At 38.0% G+C, this 21,085-nt stretch overlaps 1 long non-coding RNA gene across 1 annotated transcript in view; it reads left to right on the top strand.

Moving 5' to 3' along the window:
- The first annotated feature begins 1,725 nt into the window (after positions 1-1,725).
- The window catches only part of LOC150095899 (uncharacterized), a 100,234-nt gene continuing 80,874 nt past the window's right edge, over positions 1,726-21,085 (top strand). Inside the window, exon 1 of the long non-coding RNA XR_016549974.1 lies at positions 1,726-1,754. This is a non-coding gene — a long non-coding RNA (uncharacterized LOC150095899). The remainder of the gene's footprint in view (positions 1,755-21,085) is intronic.

The raw sequence follows: 21,085 nt of genomic DNA, 5'->3' as shown, positions 1-21,085 counted from the left end.
TTGCAAAGTGGTCAGTTCTGAAATTTGGTAGGCAAAAATAGGATGCAAATTATACACTTTGTGGGAAAATTTTGGAGGAAGTTGAGGAGACTGGAGACCTTGAAGCAGTGGTGGACAAGAATTTGAAGTTCACAGGTCACATTGCACAAGTTGTGAAGTCATCAGATTATGGCATTGATGTGGAGGAACCTTAACCTTCAGAAATAAAGAGGTTTTGGTTCCATTGTATGAGGTCTTGATCAGGCCTTGGATGGATTATTGTGCACAGATTTGTTCCCCTGGTTTTCACAGTAATGAGGATATATTGGAAAGGGTAAAGAGAAGACTGATAAAGGTGGCAGCTGTTCTTTGGCATACGGGATAGGAAGAGGCAGATCGAGGGAATGCGATAGGAGGAACAGGGAGGATGTGATTGAGTCATTTAAGTTGGTAAAGAATTGTTACCAGGTTAATGTGGAAGAAATTTTTCATAGAATAGGAGAAGGGGGGAATAGAATAACAGGACATCACAAAGCTGTATATGGAGGGTGTGAACAGAGGTATAAGGAGCAGATCTTTTCATGGAGAGTGGTTAGTGAGTGGAATGCATTGACTGAATTGTGGTGAATGCTGATACATTATTATTATCATTATTATTGTTATCCTAACACTCCATGGAGTCATAGATTCATTTAGGAGGTCCCTTTAGTCATATGCACAGCTCATCATACCATGCCTTAAACACGTTTAAATGCTGTGCTGACACCACACTTTCAGGCAAAGCATTCAAATCATTCACAACTCTCCATGCAAAAAACCTGCTGATCACTCCCATGATCACACCTTCCTTATACAGCTTCCAGGGAAGACATCTTGTTCTACCCCAATCTCCCATCATTTTATGGAAAACCTCCTTTTAACATTAATGCTATAATAACCCCTTACCAACTGTACATCTCTATCATATCACCCCTCTTCCTCCTATCCACCAGACTCTGTAAATTGCACCATCTCAGCCTTTCTTTATATTCTACATTTCAGAGATCAGAAACTATTTTTGTCAATTACTTCTGGACCCTCTCCAACATCTCTTCATCCTTTTGAAAACCAGGTGACCAAATCTCTGCATAGTAGTCCATATGTGGACTAATCAGAGCCTTATATAATAGAACCAGAATCTCCTTACTTCTACAAATCAGTATCCTCTTCACGATTGCCAGAATTTGTTGTGTTGTCCACACAATTTTGGAAACATTGATAGGTTTAAAGCACGTTTGATGGTCCTTTGGTGTAACAGCGTGTACCTCCGCAATGAATCTTTTGACTTCATGGAGATCTGGTGTTAATAATATTAATAATAACCTTCCAGAACTTGTATGCCAACTTTTTTCATGCTTTTAAATCTTTACATAATTCAAGAATATCGAATCTCTACAAAACCGTGAGTACAACTACATTGTAATGATCAGTCTATAATTGGAAATTTCTTTCTTGGAACTGTGTTTGTGGAGTGGAACTATTGTGTTATTATTATTTCATTTTTCTCTTTTATGGTATTTGTACCTCCCACATGATTTTTTTTAATGCAAAGTTATATGAGAAAACAACACCCATTTTGGCATGCCATAAATCACAGTAGTGATTGAAATAACTTTACAGTTAAATGAATTATAAAGCTTTTTTCATAGTATGTGTCATTATGATCCTTTAAATATATATTTTCACAACTCTCTTTACAGGGAGAAAGTGGATTTGATCTCTTTACAGCTACAAAGGTAAATATCATAATTTATATTTTAGAAAATCAATCTTGGTCACTTAATTTTATTAAAAATTTTTTTTTTATGTTCTAATATAATTTTACACTAATACTCAATAATAGAAAGAAAATGCCATTTAAAGATATTCATATACATATTGGTTAATCAAGATGTTAAAAAATGCTGCATAATCTTATTCTCACAGCACTAATATCTTTTATAATAAAAATAGCTGAGAAACATCAGATATATCTATGTTAAATGAGTCATTTATGTTAAGAGTGAAAAAACACTCATAATGTAGATTATTTGTGATAGGGTAATTTTGACATGGGTTTATATGAAAAATAAAGTGTATATGTATATGTCACAAATATTTCTTCAAAATAGGGTTCATTGGTGACATCTGTGGTGCTACAGAAATGAGTGTTTGCCAGGAAAGAGTTATGAGTAGAGTGAACAAAGGTGTGACTGGAGACTTGAATATCTGACAGATGGTGTTGACCATATCAGAGAATTTTGACTGAGGAGAGGATGCTAGGAGAAGGAAATATAGGTACTAAGAGAAGAAGTGAAAGGTATTAAAAATGAGCTGGCTTGTGTGAAGAGAGAAATTAAAAAAAAACTTGAAAGGTTGACTTATATGAGATGAATAAGAATTGTTAGTGAAAGTTATGGGAATGAGAGAAGTAGAGAGAATGGGTAAAGGAAAGGGAAACTGAGGGCCTGAGAGAAAGTACAGAAATAAGTGGAAAAGATATGAGAAGCCAGCAGGTGATAAGTGAGAGAGCAAGTAGAGAGAGGTTTTTTGGGGGGGGGGGACAAAGGATGTAAGTGAGCAAGGAATGATTGGGTCTGTTAAGCAGTGATGTATGGTGATTCAATGATTCATGGAAATGATTCAATGATTCATCAAAGGTTAGATGTTTGCTTGCCTGGAGGGAATGTTAGTGAGTCTATGACAATAAGCTGAGGTGAGAATATGGATGAGATGATATTGATAGTTGCTACAAATAATCTGAGAGGTGATATGAATTGGGTGGAGAGCGATTTGAGGTTAATGTTAGGAGCTGTCAGCAGAGAATAAATGTGAAAGCAATGACAGTATATTGCCCACATATGATAATGAATGGCATTATCAAAGGTGTGACTACAAGAATGTGTCAAAAGAGAGGTCTGGAATATGCAGGTACTGTAGGTACATTTGAGGGTAAAAGAAAGCTGTATGCAAGAGATGAACTGCTTATGGAAAGGCATAGGAGAATTGTTCACTGAGCAAGTGTGTGTGTGTGTGTGTGTGTTAGAATAAAGAAACTAGATTTGCCAGGGTGGTTAGTAGTAGGGATGGTATCTTGCAGGGAACAGTCACATTGAGATGACAGAATATATGATGTATTGCAGAGTCAAACAGAGTCAGGTGGAAATGAAAATTGGGTATAGAAATGGTGAGAGTGCATTGATGTTTATGAAAATACCAGGCATATCAAAATAAAGGAGGGAATTTGTGACATTGATAGCCATAGATGAGATTATTGGAATTATTGAAAAATCATCGACAGAAGATAATGCCCTGACATAATGCAAAGCACAGTCACATTGAGATGACAGAATATATGATGTATTGCAGAGTCAAACAGAGTCAGGTGGAAATGAAAATTGGGTATAGAAATGGTGAGAGTGCATTGATGTTTATGAAAATACCAGGCATATCAAAATAAAGGAGGGAATTTGTGACATTGATAGCCATAGATGAGATTATTGGAATTATTGAAAAATCATCGACAGAAGATGATGCCCTGACATAATGCAAAGCACACACATTCTCAGGGTGTGTGCTTCACATTATTATTATTATTATTATTATTATTATTATTGCACCCTCCATGGAGTCGCACAAGCTCATAGTAGCAGGTTCATTCAACTGACAACATATTTATCATATTGAATCTTAAAATCCTTAACACTCCTTGCATCAACAACATATTCTGGTAATGCTTTCCATTCACTGACAATTCTCCATGTAAAAAATCTACTACTCACACTCCTGTTCATCATGCTCTTACATAACTTCCAGGGATTTCCTTTGGATTTTCCCTCTCGCCTTCTACTCTTTTTATAATTTCATCTGGATTAATCTGATAAAACCCTCTTACTAACTTAAATGTCTCTATCATATCACCTCTTTTCCTCGTATCCACCAAACTCTGCAATCCACATTTCTTCAACCTCTCTTTATCAGCAATCCAAAGTCTTGATATTGCCTGTAGACCCTCTCCAAGTTTATACATCATACCAAAAACCAGGTGACTAAATTTGAGCAGAATAATCCAAGTCTGACCAGTGCTTTATACAGTGGTACAACCACTTCCTCATCCCTACATGTTAGAGTACTTCTTATCATAGCAACACTATGATGTGCAGTCTTTGCCACACTTCCAATATGCCCTCTAAACTTCAGTCTACTGTCAACCATCACTCCCAAATCTCTAATCTCATCCACTTCCTGCAGCACAGCACCATCGATATAATACACAGCCTTATATTTCTGCACTCCAAAATGCAACACCTTGCACTTATTGATATTAAAACTACAACCCCCGCTCTTTTGTCCAAGTAAAAAGTCTATTCAAATCTTCCTGAAGGGGATTCAACATCAGCAGTACTACTTATAATTCTTCCCAACTTTGCATCATCAGCAAATAACTGAAGATCCCCAGTCAGTCCACATTACATATCGTTTACAAACAAGTTAAACAGCAGGGGCCCAAGAACAGAACCCTGGGGCATGCCACTGGTTACCCTTCTTTTTTGAGACAATGCTCCATCATACACAACCTGCTGGTATCATTCAGAGAGCCAATCTCTGATCCATCTAACCAATATACTATCTATTCCCATCCTCTGCAGCTTGTACATCAACTTATCATGTGGTAATCTATTAAACACTTTTGCAAAGTCTGAGAATATCACTGTATATGATTATCTCTTATCTACCGCACTTGTTACCTTATAAAATACAGACCAGTGTATTACTGCCCTTTACATATCCATGCTGACCATCATAAAGAAAGCTATGTTCATCAATCCAATCTTATATTCTATTCCTAAACAATCTTTCCAACACCTTGACTACTGTGCAGTTATACACTGGTCTGTAATTGGAAACTTCTATCCTAGAACCATGGGAAGGCTGAATAGATATGTAGAAATATCAAGAAAAAAGGAATTTGTGTAGAATTATAAGGCAGGTGACTATAATAATCTTAGAAGTCAGCTTGTGGCAGGTCTGTGGTTGGAAGAACTGCATAAAAGAGAGGTATTAGCAGTGTATGGGCATAGTGAAGAAATATCAAGGATGATGGCAAATTGCAATCCTTAAATGAAAAACATTAAACAATTTAATGCAAAGTGGATAACAAATGAAATTAAGCAGATACTGTAGATGAAAAAGAAATTATGGAAAAAGTATAAAATGAGTGAGGGGGGGGCAGAGAACAGGTGCATAAGAAATATAAGACTCAACCAGGAAAGTGACTACTATAATAGGGAAGACAAAAAATGGAATACAAGAAGAGGTTAGCATCTCAATTCAAAGAAAATTCTAAGGATTATTTTGTTATGTGGCCAGTAGTTGGGGAAATGATATTGCATAAATAACCTTGTTAGATGGAAAAAGGGTTGAGTGTCCACTGCATTTGATACTGTGGATTTGTGTGATGATAACTTTATTGTGACATTTCATCAGTCACAAGCAATGAAACCTACTTTTCCATGAAAAAAAAAGGGAGGATGAAATTGAAAAGTGCATAAGAAGAATGTTTTTCAAATACTAACTGCTCTAAAAGGCAATAAGGAAGTGGGACTGGATGAGATTCACCACAATAATAAATTTAGTTTAATCCTTTATCCAAGTGTAAGCAAACAAAGTTTGCCCCTGAAAATATCTTCAGGACTGAGGTAAAGTAGTGCAACACCAGGCAATTCCAAGCAAAGGTGGACCAAGCTCTCATCACTCCTTGTCTCAGTATCTCCCATAATGCAAAGCACATCTCCTTGCAGACATGTATACTGCTATGCATTAAAAGAAGGGCCAATACTCAGACTGGTTTCGACCTTTATTGAGGTGTCATCAGTGGGAGGCAGACCCGAACGTGGAGATACTAAGGCAGAAGCAATAGGAGAGGTCATATTTACCTATAGGAGTTGCCATACCATCTTATTATTGAATTACTCTGGATTTAGAGAAAGATGTTGGAAGTTTATTTTGCACTTGGTCAGACTATAATAAATTTAGTCTAATCCTTTATCCAAAATATGTGCAAAATAAACTTCCAACATCTTTCTCTAAATCCAGAGTAATTCAATAATAAGATGGTACACCTGTTGGCAACTCCTATAGGTAAATATGACCTCTCCTATTGCTTCTGCCTTAGTAGCTCTATGTTTGGGTCTGCCTCCCACTGAAGAGATTCACTACATTTTAAGAGAATGTGCTAAGTAAAGAACTGAAAGCTCCATTGACCTTGCTGTTTAATGAAATTGGGAGGAAGGATAAGATAGTGCCATTGCACATAGTTGCATGAAAATTCATCAAAAGACAGTTTACTGAATGGCAATTCATCGAAAAAGCAAATTGTCAAATAAACATTTCACCAATAATATTTCAATAAATTCTTTCAAAATTCATCAAATGATGAATTTTCTTGAAAACTATTGTTTTAAAGTATTCGGTAAGAATGCTCTCAGCAGTAATGATCAGATTGAAACAACAACTGAAAAAAAAAATTTAATATATATCAGAATTATAAAATTGCATTAAATTTCATCAGCCAGTGCGGAATTATTAATATCATTTCCAAACTTCTCTACCAAAATTTCTAATAAAAGTGATCCTGTTAGAACTAAAACAACTGAACCACACAGACTTGTAGTGCATTTTACAAATTCCAACATTGTAATGTTGGAATTCCATCATGTTGTCCCTTTGTAGCTCAGAATATAGCTGAACTGAAAACTGGAACGGTTTGACAAATTTTTGTAAAACATTCAAATACCAAATCAGAGTAAAATTCATCCCATATAGTTAACTGGCATGCGTGCAGACATCGCATACTACTACTACTATTTAATAATGTTGGAGGCTTAATGGATTTTTTACAACACAGAAAGGATTAAAAAAGAATTTAATACTTCCTATATTTCGTCCTAGTCACTAGGACATCTACGGGGATTACAAAAATAACCAATGTAACATAACACAAATATCATACAATACTAAGCCACCACGTGGGTGACACTAAAGTCCTATCTAGGTGGAGCGCCCTCTAAGGGCAGTTGTAGGTGGCCTGGAACGTAAGGTGGGATCTCTGGTGATGAGTGTTTCCCAAATCTTCGGAAGCTTAATGCAACCGTATTTATTAAGATTTGGTTGATTTCTAAGAGCTGCTGCCGCTTCTAAGAATAGTCTCTCTTTCTTGAATTTGCTGTGATGGAGCATGGTGGTTTTCTTCCATGATACTCTGTGGGTGGTGTCCAAGACATGGTCAGCCAAGCCTGAATGACCATAGTTGTGTTTACAGATGTAAGACTTGTGTTCCTCTAGGCAGATGGATGCTGATCTGCCTGTCTGTCCAAAGTACGCCAGCTTACAGGAACAGGGTACTTTGTAAACTCCAGGCAGAGAGAGAGAGGAGGGAGCTGATCTTTCGTAGAACAGATAATGGTAGCAAGTTTTCAGAGGGGCTTATATGCTGTGTGTAGGTTGTACTTTTTTAGAATCTTGGCTATTTTTTCGGATGTGCCACGGATGTAGGGTATGGTGATGGCATTTTTAAATTCTTGTTGACGAGAAGGACGGGGAATGGGGGAGGAACTGATTATTTTTTTGATACTGTGATCGCTGTAGCCATTGGAGAGGAAAGTGTTGTGTATGTAGTTAAGCTCAGTAGTGAGGGCGGTTCCACTGGAACAAAGATTGTGTGCTCTCTTGGTAAGAGTTTTAATAATGCCATATTGTTGAGAGGGGTGGTGGTGGAAGAGTTTGTGAATGCATCTGCCTGTGTGTGGGTTTTCTGTATACAGTGAAGGCAAGTGTATCATTAGGCAGGCATGTAACTAAGGTGTCCAGGAAGGGTAAACAATTGTTCTTTTCCTTTTCCATAGTAAACTGGATTCTTGGATGTAGGCTATTGAGATGACTGAGGAAGGAGTCTAATGTGTCTGGGCCATGAGGCCAAATAGAGAACACATCATCTACATATCTTAGCCAGATAGAAGGTTTGAATGGGGCTGAGTCTATGGCTCGTTTTTCGAAATCTTCCATATAGAAATTGGCAAGGGGGGGAACCCATGGCGGTTCCCTCTATCTGCTTGTAGATTTTGTTCTTCCAAGAAAAATACCCAGAGTTAATGGCAAAGGAAAAGAGATCTAAGATGTCAGAAGGGAAAACTTTTTCTAAGAGAGATAAGGTGTCAGTTAAGGGAATATTGGTAAACAAAGAGGAGATATCAAAGCTTACCAATATGTCTGCTTTATTCAAGGTTAAATTTTCTATGAGGGCTTTAAAGTGGGTCGAGTTTTTTATATAGGAAGTGGACCTTCCAGTGAGGGGGGGGGGGGTCAGAGAGTTGGCCAGCTGTTTAGATAGTCTGTAGCAAGGTGCATTGGTGGCATCTACTATAGGTCTAAGCGGGGAATTGGGTTTGTGGATTTTTGGTAGATCGTAAATTCTGGGGCGGGGGGGGTGGGGGGGGGGGGGCGAAAAGGTTTAAGTTTTTTCGTGATGTCGGGGGGGGCCAGGAAGATACTTTTTTAAGTAAGATTTTTAATTTCTTAACTTGTGTTTTTGTGGGGTCGTGTTCTAGTGGGATGTAGGTAGCATGATTACGGAGGATAATATTCATTTTGCGATTGTATTCACTGGTATTAAGAACAACTGTGGCATTACCCTTATCCGCTCTGGTGATGACGATACTTTTTTTTTTTCCATAATTTTAGGAGAGCCGTGCATTGGGCATACGATAAATTACTTTTTGGAGGTGAAGAATGAGCAAGGATGTTGGCTACGTCAAGTCCGATGTTGTTGGCTATCTCTGACGGTAAGCGACCGATCCTACACACGAGTACAACCTACACACAGCATATAAGCCCCACACCGCAAACTTGCTACCCTTATCTGTTCTACGAAAGATAAGCTCCCTCCTCTCTCTCAGCCTGGAGTTTACAAAGTACCCTGTTCCTGTAAGCTGGCGTACTTTGGACAGACAGGCAGATCAGCATCCATCTGCCTAGAGGAACACAAGTCTTACATCTGTAAACACAACTATGGTCATTCAGGCTTGGCTGAACCATGTCTTGGACACCACCCACAGAGTATCATGGAAGAAAACCACCATGCTCCACCACAGCAAATTCAAGAAAGAGAGACTATTCTTAGAAGCAGCAGCACCTCTTAGAAATCAACCAAATCTTAATAAATACGGTTGCATTAAGCTTCCGAAGATTTGGGAAACACTCATCACCAGAGATCCCACCTTACATTCCAGACCACCTACAACTGCCCTTAGAGGACGCTCCACCTAGATAGGGCTTTAGTGTCACCCACGTGGTTGGGCTTAGTATTGTATGATATTTGTGTTATGTTACATTAGTTATTTTTGTAATCCTCATAGATGTCCTAGTGACTAGGACGAAATATAGGAAGTATTAAATTCTTTTTTAATCCTTTCTGAGTGTTGTAAAAAATCCATTAAGCCTCCAACATTATGTCCTCACAGCACTTAAAACCTCTACACATGACTACTACTATTACAAATAATAATAATGATGTGTCCATAGTTCAGTCAGTGTAAATGAAACCGTTTAGTTAGAAAAATCTGAGTTTGAATCTTGTGCATGATGTGCAGAATTTTTATCAAGCCTCTTCAACCGATGGCGAGTTATATGGTCATATATAAAGATGGCAGGATTTTGACTTCCTCTAACTTGGGCGTTTCACCTTGTAAACCGAACCCCATGAACACACACAAACATCTACGAACATTATTATTATTATTATCCAGGCCTCCATGGAGTCAAAAGACTCATCGTGGGAGGTCCTTCCTAAGAAACACAAAGTCTATCAAGAATCATGAAGGGGAGGTCCCCCTAAGAAACACAAAGTCTATCAAGAATCATGAAGGGGAGGTCCCCCTAAGAAACACAAAGTCTATCATACCACTCCTTAAACTCATTGACCGTTCTCACTCTCACCACTCCACCAGTCAATGCATTCCATGGTTCAACCACCCTCCATGCAAAGAAACCACTCCTCACCCGCTTGCTCATGGTTTCCTTTCGTAACTTCCAGGAATGGCCTCTTGTCATCACTCCTTCTCTCTGTTCAACCAAGTGAAAGAACTCTCCAGTGTCAACCCTGTAACCACCTTTCAACAGTTTAAAAGTCTCAATCATATCACCTCTCCTTCTTCTCTCCACTAAACTCTGCAGTCCTCATAACTGACATGAGGATGCAGTCCTCATCCTCATAACTAACATTGTACAGTCCTGAAAGCATCTTTGTCATCCGTCTTTGTACACTTTCCACAGTTAATTTATCCCCTTCAAATCCTGGGGACCAAATCTGAGAACAATAGTCTAAGTGTGGTCTGATCAGAGACTTATACAATGGAATGATAACCCTTTTATCTCTGCAGATCAGTGTCCTTCTCATAATTGTAGCAATCCTCTGTGTTACCTTCACCACCTTTGCAATATGTCCCCTAAATTTCAGGTTTCTATCAATCATCAACCCCAGATCTCTTGTCTCCCCTACTTCCTCCAGTATAACTCCTCCCATACAATATGCAGTGTCCCATCGATTTTTCCCAAACCTCATGACCTTACATTTTGCTGTATTAAACCGACACCCCCATTCATTTGCCCATCTCTCTAGCTTATTCAAATTCTCTTGCAGGGCTGCCGCATCTGCACTATTACTAATACTCCTTCCCAGCTTCGCATCATCTGCAAACAACTGAATATCCCCTTGCAATCCACTGACAATGTCACTGATATAAAGATTAAACAATATATGTTCCAGTACTGAGCCCTGTGGCAGCCCACTTGTAACCCTCTGCTTCCTTGAAACTGCCTTACCATGCACAACTCTCTGATACCTATCGGACAGCCAATCCTGAATCCAGTTGACCAATCTGACATCGAGAACCATGTGCTGCAACTTAAATATCAGCTGATCATGTGGCACCCTGTCAAATGCCTTCGCTGAGTCTAAGAAAATGGCAGTATATGCCTTTCCCTCATCTGATGCTCTTGTAACTTTATTATAAAAGGCTAGCATATTGCTAAAACAAGAGCACCCCTTCACAAATCCATGTTGACTCTTACAGATAACATTACCCTCATCTTGTATATGGTTGTATATGGTCCCTCACTACTTTCTCTTAGATCTTAACAATTACTGATGACACACAAACTGTACTATAATTAGACCCTTCCAGTCTTCTACTGCCCTTATGCACTGGCACCATCTAACCTTCCTTCCATTCCATGGGCCCCTTCCCGCAGCCAGACTTTCATTGAAAAGCCAGGTCAAAGCCACTGTCAGTTCCCTAGCACATTCTCTCAAAACTCATGGTGAAATACCATCCAGTTCCGCAGCTTTACTGACATCCAGAGTACTCAGTATATGAAACACACTATCCTCCTGTACCTCTAAACCTCAAACCTGCCCAATCCCTCTAGCATTAAAACTGACTCCTCCAGGATGAAATACACCAGTAAAGTGTTCATTGAACAATTCCACTATGTCCTCTGCATCAGTCACTCTATTGCCATTTTTATCGCACAATATCATTCTTTCACAGTCATTTCTCCTCCTACTGGAGACATATCTAAAAAATTCCCTAGGATTTTCTTTGGATCTTAGGGCCAATCTCCTCTCATATTCCAGTTTTGTCTTCCTTACCATACTAGTCACTCTTCTGGCCTGTGTCTTATACTCTTCCATAGCCTCTTTTTCGCATGCAATTAATATTGTTTTTCATCCACTTTACTCCAAATTGTGTCCTCTTGTTCACTCGTGGTATACAACTTATCATTACTGCTAACAAATATTCTTTCATAATTTCCCATACAATAATGATATCCTGGCCTTCCAATTCCTCCCTCCATGAAACTTCCCCAAGTTGACGTCTTAGACTATTATAATCACCTGCCTTATAATTCCACATACGTTCATTTCTCTTTGATACTCCTGCATGTCTATTCATTTTCCAAGTCAAAACCATATTGTCACTCTCTCCAACTGGTGGGAGAGATGTCATCTTAGTTATTATCAACTATTCTGATGCTATAACCAAATCCAAAACTCTTGAACCTCTTGTTCCCTCTATTACATGTTGCCTAAGACATTTGTACCTCAAGTATTCTAGAAATTCCATTCCCTTATTGCTACATGCATCTTCCTCTCCCCAATTTATACTTCTGTAGTTAAAATCTCCCATAACAATCATTTGTCTTGCACTTGCCAAACTTAACTGTCTAAACATCTCCTGGTCCCCACCCTCTTTGATCCTGGGTCTGTAGCAACACCCCACTAAATATCCTGTCTTGCCCACCTCTACCTCATACCATATGCTTTCAAAATCATTAGTACCACTGCCTTCCATAGTCTCCACTCTTAGAGGACATAGGTCGTCACTTATCATATGCAGTACTCTACCACCACGCTTTCCCTTCCTATCCTGCTGAAAAATGCTCTACCCAGCGAATTCTATTCCTGTTATTGTATCCTCTGCTGTCAATGACGTCAAGATAACATTACCCTCATCTTGTATATGGTTGTATATGGTCCCTCACTACTTTCTCTTAGATCTTAACAATTACTGATAACACACAAACTGTACTATAATTAGACCCTTCCAGTCTTCTACTGCCCTTATGCACTGGCACCATCTAACCTTCCTTCCATTCCATGGGCCCCTTCCCGCAGCCAGACTTTCATTGAAAAGCCAGGTCAAAGCCACTGTCAGTTCCCTAGCACATTCTCTCAAAACTCATGGTGAAATACCATCCAGTTCCGCAGCTTTACTGACATCCAGAGTACTCAGTATATGAAACACACTATCCTCCTGTACCTCTAAACCTCAAACCTGCCCAATCCCTCTAGCATTAAAACTGACTCCTCCAGGATGAAATACACCAGTAAAGTGTTCATTGAACAATTCCACTATGTCCTCTGCATCAGTCACTCTATTGCCATTTTTATCGCACAATATCATTCTTTCACAGTCATTTCTCCTCCTACTGGAGACATATCTAAAAAATTCCCTAGGATTTTCTTTGGATCTTAGGGCCAATCTCCTCTCATATTCCAGTTTTGTCTTCCTTACCATACTAGTCACTCTTCTGGCCTGTGTCTTATACTCTTCCATAGCCTCTTTTTCGCATGCAATTAATATTGTTTTTCATCCACTTTACTCCAAATTGTGTCCTCTTGTTCACTCGTGGTATACAACTTATCATTACTGCTAACAAATATTCTTTCATAATTTCCCATACAATAATGATATCCTGGCCTTCCAATTCCTCCCTCCATGAAACTTCCCCAAGTTGACGTCTTAGACTATTATAATCACCTGCCTTATAATTCCACATACGTTCATTTCTCTTTGATACTCCTGCATGTCTATTCATTTTCCAAGTCAAAACCATATTGTCACTCTCTCCAACTGGTGGGAGAGATGTCATCTTAGTTATTATCAACTATTCTGATGCTATAACCAAATCCAAAACTCTTGAACCTCTTGTTCCCTCTATTACATGTTGCCTAAGACATTTGTACCTCAAGTATTCTAGAAATTCCATTCCCTTATTGCTACATGCATCTTCCTCTCCCCAATTTATACTTCTGTAGTTAAAATCTCCCATAACAATCATTTGTCTTGCACTTGCCAAACTTAACTGTCTAAACATCTCCTGGTCCCCACCCTCTTTGATCCTGGGTCTGTAGCAACACCCCACTAAATATCCTGTCTTGCCCACCTCTACCTCATACCATATGCTTTCAAAATCATTAGTACCACTGCCTTCCATAGTCTCCACTCTTAGAGGACATAGGTCGTCACTTATCATATGCAGTACTCTACCACCACGCTTTCCCTTCCTATCCTGCTGAAAAATGCTCTACCCAGCGAATTCTATTCCTGTTATTGTATCCTCTGCTGTCAATGACGTCTCAGTGATCCCAATAATTTTTGGCTATCTGCGCCACCAATTCCTCTCCCTTATTCAGGATACTCATGGCATTAGTATAAAGCATATAAATGCCGTTATTCCTATATCCAGCATTATTCCTTCTAATCTCCACTGGGTGCAATGTTACTTGATGTCGTCCCCCTTCTCCCAAATAGCCATTCCCACAAGAGGCCACCCCTGCTGGCATCCTCCCTGGGACACACTGACTCGTTTAGAACACCATTCTATCCAGATGCCTACTTCCTTCCTCATTCAAATGTAAGATAAAACACTTACTTGATAAGAAAGATAATGGGAATCCCTCTTGTTCTCTAATTATTCCCTAGTAAAATAGCATTACTACCCCACCATCCATTCAGTGGAGGAGAGAGGAAGATAAGGGATATAATTATTATAACAATAATTATGATTTTTTACATAATCTTTTCCAGATTATGTAGAACACACATAAAATACATGAAATTCATATACTGACTGAAAATAATATTGCTGAAAAAAAATTGCCACACACTTCTTAACAAATATAAAGGAGATATCATGCTATGCTTCAACTACATCACAAGTTAATCCATCAAAAACTGCAGTTCTTTTTCATAATTATACTTCACTTCACATGTGTTATTATTATTATTACAGGCAATTCCAAGGAGTCCTCAGACTCATTGAGGGATTCTCTAACATCATGTCAAGAACAACTATTCAACATTCACACAGTATCTATCATACCTTGCCTTAATCTCATTCACAGTCATGGCACCCACAGCAGACTCTGGCAGCTTATTTCACTCATTTACCACTCTCCAAGTAAAAAAACCTAGCTCTAACACTCCTGCTAACCACACTCTTGCCCAGTTAACATTAATGGTCCCTAGTCCTGTTCTCAAAAATATCCTCTGAATTAATCTTATAGAAACCCTTCAGTAATTTGAATGTCTCAATCATATCACCCCTTTTCTGCCTATTCTCTGTTGCTCTACCCAACTTTGCACCATCAGCAAACAAATGTACATTTCCTCTCAGATCCTTTCCTATATTGTTAATGAGCAAATTAAACAATAGTGATCCAAGAACAGAACCCTGCGCCACACCACTAGTCAGAGCCTTCTTTTGTACTCTACTCCTGAATAAACTACTTTCTGATATCTCTCCATCAACCACCCTCCTATCCATCTCACCAACCCTATATCCATCCCCATATGCTGCAGTTTACTTATTACAATTCCCTGTGGTATCCTGTCGAAGGGCTTAGCAAGTTCCAGCAGTATCACTGTAAGCCTATTACTCTTTTCCAGTTCAGCTCACTGTGTTATAAAACGTGAGCAAGTTACTGAGGCATGATCTACCCTTCACAAAACCATGCTGTCCCCCATACAGTATCCCATTTTCATCTATCCATTCCTGCATTTTTCTCCTGACCACTTTCTCCAAGACCTTGATGACAACTCCTGATATGCTGATCAGTCGGTAATTTTCAACAGCAGTCTTGGAACCTCCTTTACAGTGGAACTATTTTCCCCTCTTTCCACCCTCTGAAGACTAACCCAGACCCGAGACTTAAATTAAACAAAATGGTCAAGGGTACTAACAATTCTTTAGCCACTTCACGTATGACCTTTCTTCAAGACCTTGACAATAACTCACTTTCTCTTCACTTTTCTTCACTTTCTCCAAGACCTGGACAACAACTCCTGATATGCTGATTGGTCGGTAATTTTCAACAGCAGTCTTGGAACTTCCTTTATGTAGTGTAACTGTTTTCCCCTCGCAACTAACCCAGACCCGAGACTCAAATTAAACAAAATGGTCAAGGGCACTGACAATTCTTTACTCGCTTCACGTATGACCCGAGCTTGTATACCATCCAATCCCACAGATGTATTCACATTAAGATTTTGTAATAACTATTCACCTCCACATCATTCACCACAATTCCCGTATAAGCTATCGGTTCCTTCATTCCTGCAATATCAGCACCTGGATGATATACTCTTGCAAAGTGCTCGCTCAGTAATTCCACTGTATCAACTGATTCAGTTACCAATCCCACAGATGTATTCACATTGAGGTTTTGTAATAGACTATTCACCTCCACTTCATTTACCGCAATTCCTGTATAAGTTATTGGTTCCTTCATTCCTGCAATATCACATCTGGATGATATACTCTTGCAAAGTGCTCGCTCAGTAATTCCACTATATCAACTGATTCGGTTACCTCCCTACCATCGGCATTCCTTAAAATCATTCTACTGCATACATTTTTTCTTTTACTTGCAGTATATCGAAAAAACTGTTTGGTATTTTCTTTAGCATGCATGGCTAATTCCCTTTCATAATCTGCTTTTGCTTTTCTTACCACACTTGTTATCCTTCTGGGCTACGCTTTGTACCGTTCGTGTGCCTGCAGGTCACCTTTCTCCTTAAATTCCCTCCACAGTTGTTTCTTTTTCTCAAGCTTAATGGTGTTATTCATCCATTTAACCCCTACTTGATTTACTATTTGGACTCTAGGTATACAGTCAGCTATTACCTCCTGCAAACGCTCCTTAACCACCTCCCATGAACTATCAACATCCAGTCTTTGCAGTTTTACATGCCATGACACTGAAGTAATCTCCTAAGCGTGTCATACTTACCAGCCCTGTAATTCCACATGTATCCTGTCTTAATTGAAAATTCCACACATTTAGCGACCTCCATGTCAGGACCATGTGATTACTCTCACCATTTGGTGGCAACGTGGTCATACTCATTACAGTCAAATTCTCAGATGCAATCACTAGGTCAAGCACTCTCGAACCCCTAGTGTTTTCCATTAAATGCTGTCTCAGATAGTTATCCCTTAATAACTTCATAAAATCCAATTCCTTCCTCCCATGTGTCCTCTCCTCCTTCCAATCAATGTTACCATTGTTGAAATCGCCCATAATAATTACCCTCCTTCCACTCATTGCGTCTATTTGCTTATGCATACTATCTCCACCATCTATTCCATCACCTGGTCTATAGCAGCACCCAACTGTATATTTTGTTCTGCTAGTCTCTCAATCTCACACCAAGTAGCCTCAAATGTGCTCTTTTCTCTATCTTGCAGTTCAACTTCTATTCTCCTTGGCTGCAGTTCATCAGCTATCATCAATAACCCCCCCCCCCATTTTATTCTCTCTGTTCCGCCTAAACACACTATACCCTTCATATTATATCCCACTAGTTATATCATCTTTTGTCAGCCATATTTCACTAATGCCAATAACCTGTGGCCAGGAAGTGCCAACCAAGGCAAAGAATTCTTCCTTCTTGTTCCTAATACTCCTGGCATTAGTATACATGAAATGTAGAAGCCTGTTAGTCCCACCCCTATGTTGATGCCTTATGCTAACTATCCCATTCTGATTTGTTGTCGTTTATACTAGCTCAGGCATATTAATACACTTTCTTACACTCCACTGCCTCCCTGATGTCTGCATACCCCACCCCCTATAGCTCTTGTTTCCCTGATTCTGCACTTTCACTTCATTCAACGACACTTTTTCCAGTCTCCAATTATAATTAATTAATTAATTATAATTGGAGTAACAATACTATAATTAATAATAACAATACTATAATAATAAACTTAATTAGTTTTTCAGCAAACTGTAAACTGTTCATTCGATGATCGTTGTTTCGATGAATTGTGATTTTTCAATAAATTTTGTTTTCAATTAATTGCTGTTAAATGAGTTGCTTTTTTGAGGAACTGCCTTTCAATTAATTGATCTTTCGATTAACTGTTGTTCAATAAACTGGTTTTTGATTAATTGTTTATTTGATTAATGTTTTTTTTTTTTTTTTTTTTTTTTTTTTTTTTTGCTACACTGCCTTTGTAAATTGTAAGAGGAGAGTGGAGGATAAGGGAAATAATAATTATAACAATAATTAAGATTTTTTACATAATCTGGAAAAGATTATGTGAAACACACCTAAAATACATGAAATACATATACTGACTGAAAATAATATTGCTGAAAAAAAATTGCCACACACGTCTTCTTAACAAATATAAAGGGGATATCATGCTATGCTTCAACTACATCAAAAGTTAATCCATCAAAAACTGCAATTCTTTTTGATAAATACACTTCATTTCACATGTGTTATAATTAATTTTTCAGCAAACTGTTTATTCGATGATTTATAGTTTCCATAAATTTTGTTTTCAATTAATTGCTATTCAATGAGTTGCTTTTTTTGAGGAACTGCCTTTCAGTTAATTGATTTTTCGATTAACTGTGGTTCGATGAACTGCTTTTTGATTAATTGTTTATTTGATTTAATGTTTTTTTTTTTTTTTGCTAAACTGCCTTTCAGTAAATTGTCATTTGATGAATTGTTTTCAGTGTATTTTCTGAATCCCATTGTACATACATGATGGTAGAATGTGAGGATTGAACTATAGAGACCAGTTCGTATTATTTCTATAGTTGTTAAGTTTTGGAGAATTATGCCGATCATGGTATTATTATCTGTGAAGGTCAGCATGGATTTGTTAAGGGACACTCTTGTTTCAGCAATTTGCTTTCCTTTTATAATAAAGAGACAAGAGCAGTTGATGACAGAAAGGCATATACTGATTTTTTTTTATTGGATTTTACAAAGGCATGGTGTGCCACATGATGTTGAATCAAAATGACTGCCTCTCACTTAGAATAAGACTCTCCCATATGTTCCATATGGGAGAGTCTTATTCTAATCACACATCATTATAAGTTTTTAATTAATTAATAATACAATACTTCCTGAGTTATTCCTTTGTGCTGTTTATGTATAATATCATGTGGCTCTCACTGTTTTAAATTAATCCATTGTTCAAGTTCTACATTATATTCAACTGCCTATTGCCACTGATGCTGACCTGTACTTTTTCAGGTCGAAATATATGGTCTTTGAATAAATATTATTTACTCCTTGACTTGTGTTATCGAGTTCCTTTTATGAAAGAGAAAGAAAATCAATGGGTGGCATGATTGTGACATTTAAACTGTTGAGAGGTATTTACAGGGAGATTTTTTATACATAAAACAAAGGAAGAGTACAAGGACAAGTGGCTATTGCTGGAAGTTGTGAATGGAGGTGGTGAGTAGGAAAGTGAGAAGTGGCTTTTTTTGCATGGAGGGTGGTTTGACCAGTGATTTCATTGCTTGACAGTGTTATGAATGTGCAAGCAGTGTACAAGCAACTATGCACACCTGGAGTAGTAATAATAATAATAATTGAATATATATATATATATATATATATATATGTATGTATATTCAATCGGAAGACCAAAATAAGTAACATGACATTTCCTCCCAATTGCACAGGATTTCTTCAGGTTTTATTTAATATTAATTAATTAAATTAATATTAAAGAATTTATATATATAGGAAGTCAGTACGAATATAGACCCCAATAAGATTATAAGAACTAAAAGAAGCAATAAAGATATCAAATAGAAAATCAGCTGGATTAGATGATGGCATAAATACAGAGCTTTGGAAATATGATGGAGAATATTTACATCACAGATTCTTAAAATTAATAAATAATTGTTGCAGGAAATGTGAGGTTCCATCAGATTGGTCAAAAGGTTTTATCTGTATTTAAGAAAGGGGACAGAGATGATTGGAAATTACAGAGAAATCAGTCTACTAAATACAGGTTACAAAATTTACAGTAAAATCCTGAATAAAATACTTAAAAATATTGCAAACAATGTACAGTAGAAGAACAAAATAGTTTTAAACACGAAAGATAATATATTGATAATATTTATGTGTTAAAACAAAGTATTGAAAAAAGAAAAGAATTTGATTTAGAGACTCATCTGGCCTTTAGATTATGAGAAAGCTTTTGATTAGATATTGTTATTATTATTCAGGCCTCTATGGAGTCCAAAGACTTATTGTGGGAGGCCCACCCTAGAAAACAAAGTCTGTCATACCACTCCTTTAATTCATTGACTGTTTGTACTCTCACCACTCTATCAGGCAATGCATTCCACAGCAACCATCCTCCACATAAAAACACCACTCCTTACGCTCTTGCTCACTTCCTTTCATAACTTCCAAGGATGGTCCATTGTACTCGCTACTTCCCCCTGTTCTACCAAGCAAAAGAACTATCTAACTTTAACCCTGTAACTACCTCTCAACAGTTTAAAAGTCTCCGTCATAACATCTCTTCTTCTTCTATCTCCAAACTCTGCAGCCACATTCCCTCTCACTGTCTTCATAACTAACATTGTAGAGTCCTGATGCTATCATTGATATACACCTCTGCACTCTTCCCATGGTTAATTTATCCCCTTGAAATCCCAGGAAGAAAATGTGAGCAAAATAGTCCAGGTGTGGTCTGATCAGGGCTTTATACAATGGAACGACAATCTTTTATCTCTACAGGTCAACATCCTTCTCAGTATTGCAGCAATCCTGTGGGTTACCTTCACAATCTTTGTAATATGTTCCCTGAATTTCAGTTTTCTATCAATCATTGCCCCCAGATCCCTTGACCCTCCCACTTCTCCAGTACATTTCCTCCAATAGAGTATGTAGCCTCCCATCAATGTATCCCAAACTTCAAGACTTGACATTTAGCTGAATTAAACTGACATCCCTTTGTGCAATGGCACTATCTTACCCTTCTTCCACTCCTTGGGTACCTTTCCCATGGCCAGGCTCTCATTGAAAAACCAGGTCAACAGAGCTGTCTGGTCTCTAGCACATTCTCTCGAAACCTGTAGTTAATTCCCATCCAGTCCCTTGTTTTATTGACATTCGAAGTACTCAGTATTTGAAACACACTTTCTTCTTCCAAACCTCGAACCTGCATTATACCTCTAGTATTAAAACCTACTTCTCCATGATGAAATACCCCAATAAAGCGTTTGTTGAACAACTCCACTATGTCCTTTGCATCAGCCACTCTATTCCCATTTTTATCCATAATGTCATTCTTCTACAGTGATTTCTGATCCTACTGGCTACGTAGCAAAAAAAATTCCCTAGGATTTTCTTTGCAACTCAGGACCAATCTCTTCTCGTATTGAAATTTTGCCTTTCGTATCATA

Source organism: Typopeltis vanoorti, chromosome 19, assembly GCF_054136105.1.
Source record: "Typopeltis vanoorti isolate ZY-2024b chromosome 19, IOZ_Tvanoo_1.0, whole genome shotgun sequence".
Lineage (NCBI taxonomy): Eukaryota > Metazoa > Arthropoda > Arachnida > Uropygi > Thelyphonidae > Typopeltis > Typopeltis vanoorti.
Note: the sequence above shows the minus strand (reverse complement) of the source record. Positions and strands in the feature narration are given on the sequence as shown.